Below are 14224 nucleotides of genomic sequence, written 5' to 3' on the forward strand. Positions count from 1 at the left end.
AGTACAATAAAGGACTGAAGGGTGCTCGGTTAGATAGCAAGAGTGGTTCGGATCTGGTAAAGGTCAGATGGAGTGTCGACAGAGATAAATGTTGGCGGGCAGCAGATCGCCCTAAGTGGAAGGAAGGTTGGGGAATCCTTTTGACCAGTGAGGAGTAAGGAGTTAGCCCGATCGAAGTGGGGGAGAACCCTCCGAGTATATGAGGGAAAGAGCACGCTGACCCATAATGAGTACGCAATCCCTGAAAAGAAAGGATAGTAGCATAGCAATGGGTGGATCAAGGAGTTCAGGTTTGTTCATGTAATCGATATGGTTAGTAGCTGATTAGGAATCCCGGTTGGAGGATTTCCGATAGGACTCTATTGATTCAGAAGGAGGATCTTGAGAACGGTTAGCAAGAGATGTTTCCATGTTAGTAGTCAGTGGTAGAGACAACATGTATGGTTGTGTGGATTTAGGAGTTGGAAGTTTGGAAACTTCCCAATGTTAGTTTCATGTTTCTAGATTAGTGGACGGTTGGTTTGGGAACCAAGTCGAAGAATTCCTTGACGGAACGTTAATTTCATCAAGGATATAAGATGTCAAGGTTGATGCAGCATCCAATGATTTAGGAATGATTTTGAGAAGTCAGGATGAGGAATTACTAGCAGAACTATGGATAGTCAGGAAGTCCTCGGAATAGTGATTGGTAAGCAGTAAGATAGTAGTAGTAGTGTTGTAAGTTTGCGGGGGTAGCCGTAGCATTCACTAGCAGTAACATAGTAGTAGTAGTGTTGTAAGTCTGCAGGGGTAGTCGTAGCATTCACTAGCAGCCAGATAGTAGTAGTAGTGTTGTAAGTCTGCGGGGGTAGACGTAGCCTTCACTAGCAGTCAAATAGTAGTAGTAGTGTTGTAAGTCTGTGGGGGTAGCCGTAGCATTCACTAGCAGCCAGATAGTAGTAGTAGTGTTGTAAGTATGTCGGGGTAGCCGTAGCGTTCACTAGCAGTCAGATAGTAGTAGAGTGATGTAAGCCTGCGGGGGTAGATGTAGCGTTCACTAGCAGCCAGACAGTATTAGGGAGTTGTAGGTCTATGGGTGTAGCCGTAGCATTCGGTGGGTTAGTAGACAGCATGAACGCGTTGTTTGGACGCATGGGAGAAGCAGTAGTATCCACCAGTTCGTGTGCAGCAGCGAGCATATGGAAATCAACTGGTTAGATTTCGAATTTTCCAGAGTTTAGTCATGGTTGAGCCTGCAATGCGACAGATGGATCGTCAACACAGTCATGAGATGATGGAAGCAGTGAACCATTGGGGTTCATGTATGTTAAGGGCTACCATTAGCTTGGGAGCCATCATTATGGTCTTGGATTTGTTGATGTTTGGATTCGACGTTTGGACCCGGTCGGTTGGATCGGGAGGTTGTTAGGGTCACAATAACAGGATGACTAGTGGAAACAGGTTCCAAAGCAAGGTTTCATTCGGGCAGTTCAGTGATGCAGGCAGTCGAGAGTTTTTAGGCAGTTTAGTGTTTCAGGCAGTTTAGTGTTTCAGATAGTTGCAGTATTTTGGGCAGTATTAATTTTGGGTCGGATTGCAAGTTCAGCAATATTAGTTGGACCTAGGTCGTCTCAGTTCATCCAGAAGCCAGATATGGAATAGCAAAATTTTCAGTCAGTAGTAGTGCGAGTATGTAGCATATGGTAGGATTCAGTCAGTTATTCGTGGGGTGCGCGACACCGAATGGTAGTAGAAAGAAGGCCCAGTGGATACTAGCGACAATGACCCGTACTGGGAGTAGCGGGAGTAATTGATTTGATGGAGACAGGGTCTTCACAGAGGCTGAGGAGATATGCGGTTATGTAGCATCGCCTTGGGAAAGCAAGGAAATCGTGCAAGGAAAGAAGGGGTGAACCCCCTGCGGGGTCAGTGAATTATTTGCAGATTATCAGAAAGATTGTCGGTTGAATGAGTTACGTTTCCGGAATGTTCAGGGTTAGGATGGACCCGAGATTATTATCTGTAAGGATTGACATTGGTCTGAATGACTGAGCGGAAGGCCAGCGAAGGTAGGCAGTTGGTGTTAGAATGAGCGGTGCGGTATTGGAGGCAGATCGCAGTCGGTGGATCGTAGCAAACTTCGAGGATGAAGTTTAGTTTAAGTGGGGGAGAGTTGTAACACCCAAAGTTTGGAAAGTCGAGAAAAGAAAGAAAACCCCAATTTTAAGGGGAAACTCGGTGAGTCCAAGGAGGGACTCGGCGAGTCCGAGCGGGATCCGGGTCGAGGAGTAAGCGACCGACTCGTCGAGTCGGCCAAGGTGACTCGGCGAGTCTGGTCGGAGCGAGGAAAACCCTAAATCCAGGATTGGAGCATATTTAAATGTCTCATTCTCTCCCCTAGGGTTCCTTTACTGCCTCTCTAACACAAAACACTAAACCCTAGAAGCCATAATCGTTTTGGAGTAAGATCTACCCTTGGTGAAGGTTTTTGGAGCTTGAGAGAGAAGATAGTCATAGTGGAGCAAGAAGAGGGCCTTGGATCCAGAGTTGGTGGAACATTTCTGAGCATTTAAAGGTAATAAATCGTTACCTTCCCTCTTTTGTTTAATAGATCAACCTTGGCTATGAGATTTCGGGCTTTTATGACATGCTTAAGAACTATTTCGAGTTAGAAGCCCAGATCTGAAGTTGCTACTTCAGATCTAAGTGTATCTTGGCCTAGAAAGTCATAAAGCATTTGTTCTTGGGTTGATAGTGAAGCCTCTTTGTCTTAAACCCTAGTTTGGATTGTTTTAAGCGTAGATCTCTTCATCTACACATAAAGTTTGCCACTTTACGTGAGGGATATGCCTTAGAAGTATGGATCTATGAGTTGCAAGCCCTGTTTGGCTCGAAAAGCTACTGCATGGATTAAGGACTGAATAGACTCAGCGAGTCCTTTGAGTGGACTCAGCGAGTAGTATGAAGATAGAGGCGAACTCGACGAGTTGGATGAACAACTCTGCGAGTCTATTGAAGATTTCCTTGGACTCGGCGGGTCAAGTCGCTAAACCCCAAAGCCTTCAAGTCAAGGCTCTCATTAGAGAGTTGAGTGGGGACTCAGTGAGTTGGTCAGTACATAACTCAGAAATCAATGAACTCGGCAAGTCAGTAGACTGACTCGGCGAGTAGGGTCATCATGGAAGGTTGACTTTGGCCAGGACTTTGACTGTGATCGGAGTTGAGTTAGTTGACTTTTATATGACTGTCAGGCTAAGTATCGCTTTGTTATTGCTAGCTCGGAGAGTTAGAGGAGCATCGTTTCAGATGGTGGTTGGTTAGCAGTCCGAGGGTAACCAGTAGAATTCTGCGGTTCAGGTGAGTTTCCTTCCTGTAGGAACGAGTCTAAGGCCTCAATGTCGGCCCGTTTAGCTAGCAGTAGTTTCTGGACCTCGGTCCGATGCAGTAGTTAGTATGTTTCACGCCTTCGTGGCTCAGACAGGTTTGCGTGTTATGTGTTCCGGGTTATCACCCGAAGCAGTATGCAGTATGTGGTTTTGTGTTAGTTGATATGTTATGCTATGCTATGTTCAGTCAGTTTTTGGACTTCGGTCCGATGCAGGGGGCAAGGCCCCAGTTAGTCCGAACTTTGGTCCGATGCAGGGGAAAAGGTCCCAGCCAGTTTCCGGACTTTGGTCCGATGCAGGGGGCAAGGCCCCAGTTAGTCCGAACTTCGGTCCGATGCAGGTGACAAGGTCCCAGTCGGTTTCCGGACTTCGGTCCGATGCAGGGTTCAAGGCCCCAGTTAGTCCGAACTTCGGTCAGATGCAGGGGACAAGGTCCCAGTCAGTTTCTGGACTTCGGTCTGATGCAGGGGGCAAGGCCCCAGTTAGTCCGGACCTTGGTCGGATGCAGTGGGCAAGGCCCAGTATGTGCTTTATATGTTATTGTATGGTATGTGGTAATTTGGGGGAGCTCACTAAGCTTCATGATTACATTTTCCGTTTTTCGTTTTAGGTACTCAGTTTTCAAAAGAGGAGCTCGGAGAGATTGCAGTGCACACACCATAGTCAGCTAGCCTGGGATGTATTACTCTGAAAATAAGTTTGTATTTCGAAGTAATGTTACGAAATTACGTTATGATTTATGATACGGTTTTTATGAATATGGTTTTAGTAATGTTTTAAAAAGAAAATTTTAGTCGTGATATTTTGGACGTTACAAGTTGGTATCTGAGTCTTGGTTTGAGAGATTCTGATACACTTCGAGTGTGTCTGAACTCAAACTAAGGAAATGGTAAAATGTTTTCAAAAGAAAAACATTTTCGGAAGAAATTTTATAGAAGAGAAAGAGTTTCTGAAAAACCGAAAAGAAATTTTAGAAAGAACAAAACTTTAAAAAGAGAAAAGGGTGTGGTTCATGCAAACAGCCAAGCTCAAGCAAGTAATCCCAAATTACACATGCAAGTTTATGTGATGAATATCACTTTCAGTTTCAGTTTCAGTTTCGGTTTTAGTTTCAGTAGAACATCATGCTAGTATAGGACTAAGGATCTAGGACGATGTCTTATGTGCCTGCTTTATGTGTTTCAGCCTTATGAGAATTGCATGCTAGTATTGAGTAGAAAGTAGTAGGATAGCCTGTTTAGGTTATGCCTGATAGTATGAGCTTATCATTGTATGCTACTACAGATTCTTGGTTATGAGAATAGATTTGTTGGAGTATTTTCCTTGTCTGAATGCTGCTTGCTCTGTGCTTTGTGGGATTGCAAGTAATGGGAGTTAACTGTTAGGCGAATACATTAAGTCACATGTAATCAGGATTGGATAATCTCAGAGTGATAGATTTTACCCTATTACGCAGCTCTCATTTGAGTTTTAACCGTTGTAGGGATGAGTCCCTTACTCGAAGGCTTATCTGAGCCTCGTTACATGTGATGGTATTCAGGTAACAACTAATTGGCATTACAAGGAGACCTTCAGCAGTTGAGGACTATTTGGGTGAAGTTAGAGGTTCCCTAGGGCAAGCCTAGGATGAGAGTAGCAGAGATCAGTAGCAGTAGAGTGACTTGGTGGAGTTGAGGTAACTCTTGAGGAATGTACGGATAGATGTGGAAGGTATTATGGGCCCGTACTACTAAAAGCAGAGGATCCATACTCGATTCAAGAGGGGCCGAGAGAAAACCACAGAACTAGTAGAGTGTGTGAGAGATCCCTCAGCAGCAGTGTGTATATTGATCAGTAGTGTGTTATATTTTTCAGCATGCTGACTTTGCGCGAGATACCAGTTAGCAGTTCAGCTACCAGGGAGGGATCTGGGTCGGGCTCTGGAGCCGGGCATCTTGACGATCAGATGAAGGATTTCATTTCTACAGAGATTATGCAGAACATTATCGATCAGACTCCAGTGATTTTCGGTTCAGTTAAAGAGGCCATTATGGAACTTATGGACACTCATCTTGAGGCGTTTAGGGTCAGGGTGGTTTCAGGACAGATTGGGGCTCATCTTGAGCTCGATTCTTATGAGGTTCAGGGAGATCCCATTTCCAGCTTTTGCCATCAAGGGACAAGAGTGAGTAAGGCACCCTGTTTTTAAGAGAGACCACTGCATGATTGGATAGTTGAGGAGGTTTTGCGAGCCATTCGCGAGGGGTTGCCCGACATGGTCGTGAGGATTATTGATAGGTTGACTACGAAGCTCCATGATCAGACAGCAGTTGTTCAGATGATGGATGGGGTCGATAGGGTAGCTCAGGAGCAAGATCCGTGCAGGGAGTCGGAAAGGAAGATAAAAACAGATGGGACACAGGTAGCCACAGGTTCGGGCAAAAGGCCCAAAGAGTCGGATTGGAGATCGAGGTACTATCAAAGCCACAGTCGATGCGGGGAGAGTGGTAGGTCGCACTTGGCTGTGTGCAGGAGTGGTAGTGGTGGTGATTTGGGCTGCTTCAGATGCGGTCGAATGGGTCATTTCAGTAGGGATTGTACTACTTCCATCGCCTAGGGAGTTGACCCAATATGTTTCCATTGCGGTTAGAGAGGCCACAACAAGGCCCACTGTCCAGGTGTGTATGCAGCAGAGAAGGTGATAGCTCCTGCATCTATGTCTTCGAGTACCACTAGCGGTTGCCAGGGCCGGGCATGGGTGCCCACAGCTCGAAGCAGGTTGTACCGATTGATTGCAGCTAGGGTTCAAGCAGCACCGGATGTTGGAGGCATGTATCTTTTGCCTTCCTGTTAATTATTATTCATGATATTATTGTTATGTTGCTGCAACGATATTTATAAGCGTATGTATTGGGGTATCATATTACATGTTCGCGAGTGAGCTATATGCCGTTGCATACCTTGGATGTTAGAATGATAGTTCGGGGTCGGACCCCCTAGAACAGGATACTCCGGATATAGTAATTGCGGAATGTACGTGTAATATTCAGAAGTGTCTCGCTACTTTCGAAAGGTGTCATTCGAGTATTGATCGGTTATATCCTCGGTAGTGACAATGTAGAGCTTCTAGTGGAGCAGCTAGCAGTCAGTAAGGAAGTGAGTTGGAGATATTCACCCTGAAACGTAGGTTCTCAGGGTGCAGTCACTAAAGCATTTACAATAAAGGACTGAAGGGTGCTCGGTTAGATAGCAAGAGTGGTTCGGATCTGGTAAAGGTCAGATGGAGTGTCGACAGAGATAAATGTTGGCGGTCAGCAGATCGCCCTAAGTGGAAGGAAGGTTGGGGAATCCTTTTGACCAGTGAGGAGTAAGGAGTTAGCCCGATCCAAGTGGGGGAGAACCCTACGAGTATACGAGGGAAAGAGCACGCTGACCCAGAATGAGTACGCAATCCTTGAAAAGAAAGGATAGTAGCACAGCAATGGGTGGATCAAGGAGTTCAGAATTGGGAGTTTGGGGAACATCCCAACAGTTTGTTCATGTAATCGATATGGTTAGTAGCTGATTAGGAATCCAGGTTGGAGGATTTCCGATAGGACTCTATTGAGTCGGAAGGAGGATCTTGAGAACGGTTAGCAAGAGATGTTTCCATGTTAGTAGTCAGTGGTAGAGACAACATGTATGGTTGTGTGGATTCAGGAGTTGGAAGCTTGGAAACTTTCCAATGTTAGTTTCATGTTTCTGGATTAGTGGACGGTTGGTTTGGGAACCAAGTCGAAGAATTCCTTGAAGGAACGTTAATTTCATCAAGGATATAAGATGTCAAGGTTGATGTAGCATCCAATGATTGAGGATTGATTTTGAGAAGTCAGGATGAGGAATTACTAGCAGAACTAGGGATAGTCAGGAAGTCCTCGGAATAGTGATTGGTAAGCAGTAAGATAGTAGTAGTAGTGTTGTAAGTCTGCGGGGGTAGCCGTAGCATTCACTAGCAGTAACATAGTAGTAGTAGTGTTATAAGTCTGCGGGGGTAGCCGTAGCATTCACTACCAGCCAGATAGTAGTAGTAGTGTTGTAAGTCTGCGGGGGTAGCCGTAGCGTTCACTAGCGGTCAGATAGTAGTAGTACTGTTGTAAGTCTGCGGGGGTAGCCGTAGCATTCACTAGCAGCCAAATAGTAGTAGTAGTGTTGTAAGTATGTCGGGGTAGTCGTAGCGTTCACTAGCAGTCAGATAGTAGTAGAGTGATGTAAGCCTATGGGGGTAGACGTAGCGTTCACTAGCAGCCAGACAGTATTAGGGAGTTGTAGGTCTATGGGTGTAGCCGTAGCATTCGGCAGGTTAGTAGACAACATGAACGCGTTGTTTGGACGCATGGGAGAAGTAGTAGTATCCACCAGTTCGTGTGCAGCAGCGAGCACATGGAAATCCACTAGTTGGATTTCGAATTTTCCAGAGTTTAGTCATGGTTGAGCCAGCAATGCGACAGATGGATCGTCAACACAGTCATGAGATCAGGGAAGCAGTGAACCATTGGGGTTCATGTATGTTAAGGGCTACCATTAGCCTGGGAGCCATCATTTTTGTCTTGGATTTGTTGATGTTTGGATTCGACGTTTGGACCCGGTCGGTTAGATCGGGAGGTTGTTAGGGCCACAGTAACAGGATGACTAGTGGAAACAGGTTCCAAAGAAAGGTTTCGTTCGGGTAGTTCAGTGTTGCAGGCAGTCGAGTGTTTTAGGCAGTTCAGTGTTTCAAGCAGTTCAGTGTTCCAGATAGTTGCAGTATTTTGGGTAGTATTAATTTTGGGTCGGACTGCAAGTTCAGCAATATTAGTTGGACCTGGGTCGTCTTACTTCATCCAGAAGCCAGATATGGAATAGCAGAATTTTCAGTCAGTAGCAGTGCGAGTATGTAGCGTATGGTAGGATTCAGTCAGTTATTCGTGGGGTGCGCGACACCGAATGGTAGTAGAAAGAAGGCCCAGTGGATACTAGCGACGATGGCCCGTACTGAGTGTAGCGGGAGTAATAGATTTGGTGGAGACAGGGTCTTCACAGAGGCGGAGGAGATAGGCGGTTATGGAGCATCGCCTTGGGAAAGCAAGGAAATCGTGCAAGGAAAGAAGGGGTGAACCCCCTGCGGGGTCAGTGCATTATTTGGAGATTATCAGAAAGATTGTCGGTTGAGTGAGTTATGTTTCCAGAATGTTCAGGGTCAGGATGGACACGAGATTGTTATCTGTAAGGATTGACATTGGTCTGAATGACTGAGCGGAAGGCCAGCGAAGGTAGGCAGCTGGTGTTAGAATGAGCGGTGGGGTATTGGAGGCAGATCGTAGTTGGTGGATCGTAGCAAACTTCGAGGATGAAGTTTAGTTTAAGTGGGGGAGAGTTGTAACACCCAAAGTTTGGAAAGTCGAGAAAAGAAAGAAAACCCCAATTTTAAGGAGAAACTCGGCGAGTCCGAGCGGGATCTGGGTCAAGGAGTAAGCGACCGACTCGGCGAGTCGGCCAAGGTGACTCGGCGAGTCTGGTCTGAGCGAGGAAAACCCTAAATCCAGGATTTGGAGCATATTTAAATGTCTCATTCTCTCCCCTAGGGTTCCTTTACTGCCTCTCTAACACAGAACACTAGACCCTAGAAGCAATAATCGTTTTGGAGCAAGATCTACCCTTGGTGAAGCTTTTTGGAGCTTGAGAGAGAAGATAGTCATAGTGGAGCAAGAAGGGGGCCTTGGATCCAGAGTTGGTGGAACATGTCTGAGCATTTAAAGGTAATAAATCGTTACCTTCCCTCCTTTGATTAATAGATCAACCTTGGCTATGAGATTTCGGGCTTTTATGCCATGCTTAAGAACTATTTCGAGTTAGAAGCCCAGGTCTGAAGTTGCTACTTCAAATCTGAGTGTATCTTGGCCTAGAAAGTCATAAAGCATCTGTTCTTGGGTTGATAGTGAAGCCTCTTTGTCTTAAACCCTAGTTTGGATTGTTTTAAGCCTAGATCTCTTCATCTACACGTAAAGTTTGCCACTTTACGTGAGGGAGATGCCTTAGAAGTATGGATTTATGAGTTGGAAGCCCTGTTTGGCTCGAAAAGCCACTGCATGGATTAAGGACTGAATATACTCGGCGAGTCCTTTGAGTGGACTCGGCGAGTAGTATGAAGATAGAGGCAAACTCGACGAGTTGGATGAACAACTCCGCGACTCTGTTGAAGATTTCCTTGGACTCGGTGAGTCTGTTCGAGGAGTCGGCGAGTCAGGTCGCTAAACCCCAAACCCTTCAAGTCAAGGCTCACATTAGTGAATTGAGTGGAGACTCAGTGAGTTGGTCAGTACAGAACTCAGAAATCAATGAACTCTGCAAGTTAGTAGACTGATTCGGCGAGTAGGGTCAACATGGAAGGTTGACTTTGGCCAGGACATTGACTGTGATCGGAGTTAAGTTAGTTGACTTTTAGAGGACTGTCAGGCTAAGTGTCGCTTTGTTATTGGTAGCTCGGAGAGTTAGAGGAGCATCGTTTCAGACGGTGGTTGGTTAGCAGTCCGAGGGTTACCAGCAGAATTCTGCAGTTCAGTTGAGTTCCCTTCCAGTAGGAACGGGTCTAAGGCCACAATGCCGGCCCGTTTAGCTAGCAGTAGTTTCTGGACCTCGGTCCGATGCTGTAGTTAGTGTGTTTGACGCCTTCGTGGCTCAGACAGGTTTGCGTGTTATGTGTTCTGGGTTATGGCCCGAAGTAGTATGCAGTATGTGTTGTTGTGTTAGTTGATATGTTATGCTATGCTATGCTCAGCTAGTTTTTGGACATCGGTCCGATGCAGGGGGCAAGGCCCCAGTTAGTCCGAACTTTGGTCCGATGGAGGGGACAAGGTCCCAGTCAGTTTCCGGACTTTGGTCCGATGTAGGGGGTAAGGCCCCAGTTAGTCCGGACTTCGGTCCGATGCAAGGACAAGGTCCCAGTCAGTTTCCGGACTTCGGTCTGATGCAGGGGGAAAGCCCCCAGTTAGTCTGGACCTCGGTCCGATGCAGTGGGCAAGGCCCAGTATGTGCTTTATATGTTATTGTATGGTATGTGGTAGTTTGGGGGAGCTCTACTAAGCTTCGTGCTTATAGTTTCAGTTTTTGGTTTCAGGTACTCAGTTTTCAAAAGAGGAGCTCGGAGAGATTGCAGTGCTCACACCATAGTCAGCTAACCTGGGATGTTTTACTCTGATAATAAGTTTGTATTTCGAATTAATGCTACGAAATTATGTTATGATTTATGATATAGTTTTTATGAATATGGTTTTAGTAATGTTTTAAAAAGAAAATTTTAGTCGTGATATTTGGGACGTTACACCAGGTCTGTGGCGTGTCCCAACCATAATGCCTCTGAAATACAACATTAAAATATCAGAGACTCAATCGAGCGTATTCGTACTCGATAACACAACCCTACTCGACCTCCGATACCCAAACGATTCTTACTTGGGCTGCCCACTGATCCGGTGTCTTCAGTAGTACGGGCCCTATACTATTGACTACACCGCATCAACATTCACCCCAAGTCCTCCTCCTTGGACCCCGGATCACGAGTACTCTATTCTTGCTATGCATTGGCTACCTACTCGCTCTCAAGGCATCTCATAGCAGTAGGATTCCCAAGACTAAGGCATCACAAATCAGGCCACTCTATTCCTAATATGAATACCTAGTCTACTTTATCATGCATAACATATCATAACATATCTCATAACACATATTGTAAGGGTATTTTGGGGATTTTACCGTTCGGGCGCTGGCTGACTGTACACACTGCTTCTTCTTTGGTTATCTCAACATCTCTTATAAAATTTTTATGTTTTTATTGATTTTTTTTTAATTTTATTTTCTCAAATCCTCGGTTTGAGTTCAGTTACGCTCGAAGGTGCACCCAAATCCCTCAACCGAAGGCTCTGATACCAACTTGTAACAATGTAAATTTTCAAAACAAAATTTTCGTTTCTTAAACATCTTTTCATCCAAATCAAGTTATCAAAATCCAATGTATCATGTCATCATACAAAACATATAAATCCCAAGATCATAAAATAAATCCTCCGCTAGTGTGTACAGATCACGCTGGCGCCTTCCCACGGTCCTCGCTAGTACTTGAAACACATAACACAATAACTGTAAGCATAAATGCTTAGTGAGTTCCCCAAAATACTACTTACGCACATACACCCTTCCAGGCCATGACCTTCTGGTCCATGTGTCTCAGGGGACTTCCGTCCCGACCCGGTAAACCTTCCGGTCCTACCCGTGTCGACCTTGCGGTCCACATCACAATGCCTTCCGGCCCATACGCAAATGCCTTCCGGCCCATAACATAATGCCTTCCGACCCATATCAAGCAAAGCATACATAGCACATACATACGTTAACTTATTCATAGACAATACATACAACTCATATCATATCCGACCTTCCGGTCACACATAAATACCCTTCCGGGTACAATACAGTGAGACGACTCACCTCGCAGGAAGTCTAGAATCTCACACGCTCACTATCTTCGAATCTCGAAATGAAGACCCAACCCCGCCTAATCATAACGAAATATCATTCTAATTAATATAGACTTTTAAGACTAGGCTTCACCCTTTTTATTCTTCCTCAGAGGGGTAAAAGACCATTTCACCCCGCCTTGACAGAAAGTCCACATGTTGACCAAAACCCTAAAAGTCAAGAAAAGTCAACATACAACAATACGCGGGGCGTACCGGCTTCTGTATGCGGGGCGTATTTCAATGAACCACAATCGGGGTCTCAACCCCTTACTCTGCGCGTACTAGGAGTTACGCCCAACATAATTCCCAGATTGAGCCACACCTTATTTTTGGTCTTAAATGGTTAAGACACTTCTTCAACTTCTAGATTCGGCTCTCTTTAAGTCTTGTAACCCATAAAGTCGGAACCTTTAAGCCTTAGCATGGCTGTAAAGGCTCCTACACTCTCTAATACCTTTGCTTTTCAACTCAAAGGATCTAAATCTCCTGCATGGCTAATCATTTACGTCCAAGATTACATTTTTATGAACAAACAACTCAAATAGACCTGGAATATGATAGATCTAAGCCAATGGAGACTACTTGCTCATAAAGTCTCCATCATTGGGACCAAAACCCTAGAAATTGGTCCAAGAGCATACCATAAGAACTATAAGGCAAGATCTGAACTTTTTACATCAGGAAGAAGCTCCAACCTTTGCTATCCATGGATCTACACTTGTACACCAACTTCTAGCCTCCACAATGGACTCCTCTTCTCTTTTGATACCTTGAAATTACACCTTAAAGCTTAAAACACTCACACTCAAGCTATAAACGAAGGAATAACTCTCTTAGAGTTTCTTTCTGAAGGATGATGGCGGAGGAACCTAGCCATATTATTCCTTTTATAGCCAACAACCCAAATTAGGGTTTTGGGTATGAAACGGTTACGCCCAGCGTTCCCGGGTGATAACGCGTTTTAATGAGGCGCGCGAGTACGTGCAACGTACTCCTTGTACGCCCAGTGTACTCGCCCAACCCAAAGGCCCAAAAATAACAATTAAATAAAAGATGAAGGCAAAATGGTTGTACCTAAATTTCGGGCTATTACAGGACCCTCCGATCACATGAAGATTACCACTCTAGGTAAAGTATAGTGAAAAGACTCACCTCGTAAGAAAGCATGTAATAACCTCGTATACGAATCTCGAATTAGCCTCCACCTAACACATGGGATAACCCAAGGGTTATTCTCTCTCTCTATTAACAACTTTGGATAAACCAAGGGTTATTCTCTGTCTATCTCTCACTAAGTCTTGGAATGGGTAAAACACCATTTTGCCCCATCATTGTCCCTAAAGTCAAAATAAGTCAACACTGAAGTTAATAGTCCATGTTGACCTGGCTCGCCAGATATCTAATTTAACTCGTCGAGTTGTCTCGTGTCCATTTTCCCCTCCATTGTCCACATAATCCATGTCTTAACCATACCCTAAAGTCAACATAAGTCAACACTCAAGTCAACAGTCCAAGTTGCCCATCCATTGTCCCCATTATCATATAATCCCCTTGTTTCTTCTGAAATATCGTCAATATCTAATTTAACTCATCAACTTGCCTTGTCAACTCGCTGTGTTACCTATGTCCAGACTCATCGGAAAAAACTCTAGCCGACTCGTCGAGTCAACTCATGGACTCGGCGAGTCGCACAAGTCAGTTTATCATTTAGAAGTTTTAAGGAAAATCTACCACTCCAAACCATAGATCTAGTTTCTCAAGGCTCAATTGTCACATAATGTTTCGATCTTCATGTTCAAGCATGGCACAATTTGCTCAAAAATGCCATCACAACTCTAACAAAGGTGTTTAAGCACAATAACCCATATATGGCTAAATAAAGCAAGAACCTTTGGAATCTATGGACTTCACAAGGTCCGGTTCTGAAGTCTACACCTCCTAATAGACTGCATGCACTCATTGCCCCAACAAAAGGTGGTAAAAAGTCCTACCGTCCATACTCAAGAGATCCAACTAATAAGATGAGAATGGTGTATGACTTTTACCTTCCACGGAAGCTCCAAGTGAAAAAATGCAAGATCCCATAGCCTCTCCTCATCCTTGGTTGTATCTCACTCCTTTCCTTCCAAAAGATCCACCGAAACTCTCAATATTAGCTCACACACTCTCTCTTAGCTGAATTGCAAATTAGGGTTCCACGCAGGGGATTGGGAAGCTGGTGAGGCAGAAATGAGGACATATGTTTCCATAAATAGGCCCTAAACCCGAGATTTTAGGGTTTCGTTTTGCAGTGCGTACTCATTGAGTCGGCTCTTTAACTCGTCGAGTTGGTTTTTAGACCCACATGGT

This window comes from Lactuca saligna, chromosome 1 (genome assembly GCF_052625555.1).
Source record: "Lactuca saligna cultivar CGN05327 chromosome 1, ASM5262555v1, whole genome shotgun sequence".
NCBI classification, from domain to species: Eukaryota; Viridiplantae; Streptophyta; class Magnoliopsida; order Asterales; family Asteraceae; genus Lactuca; species Lactuca saligna.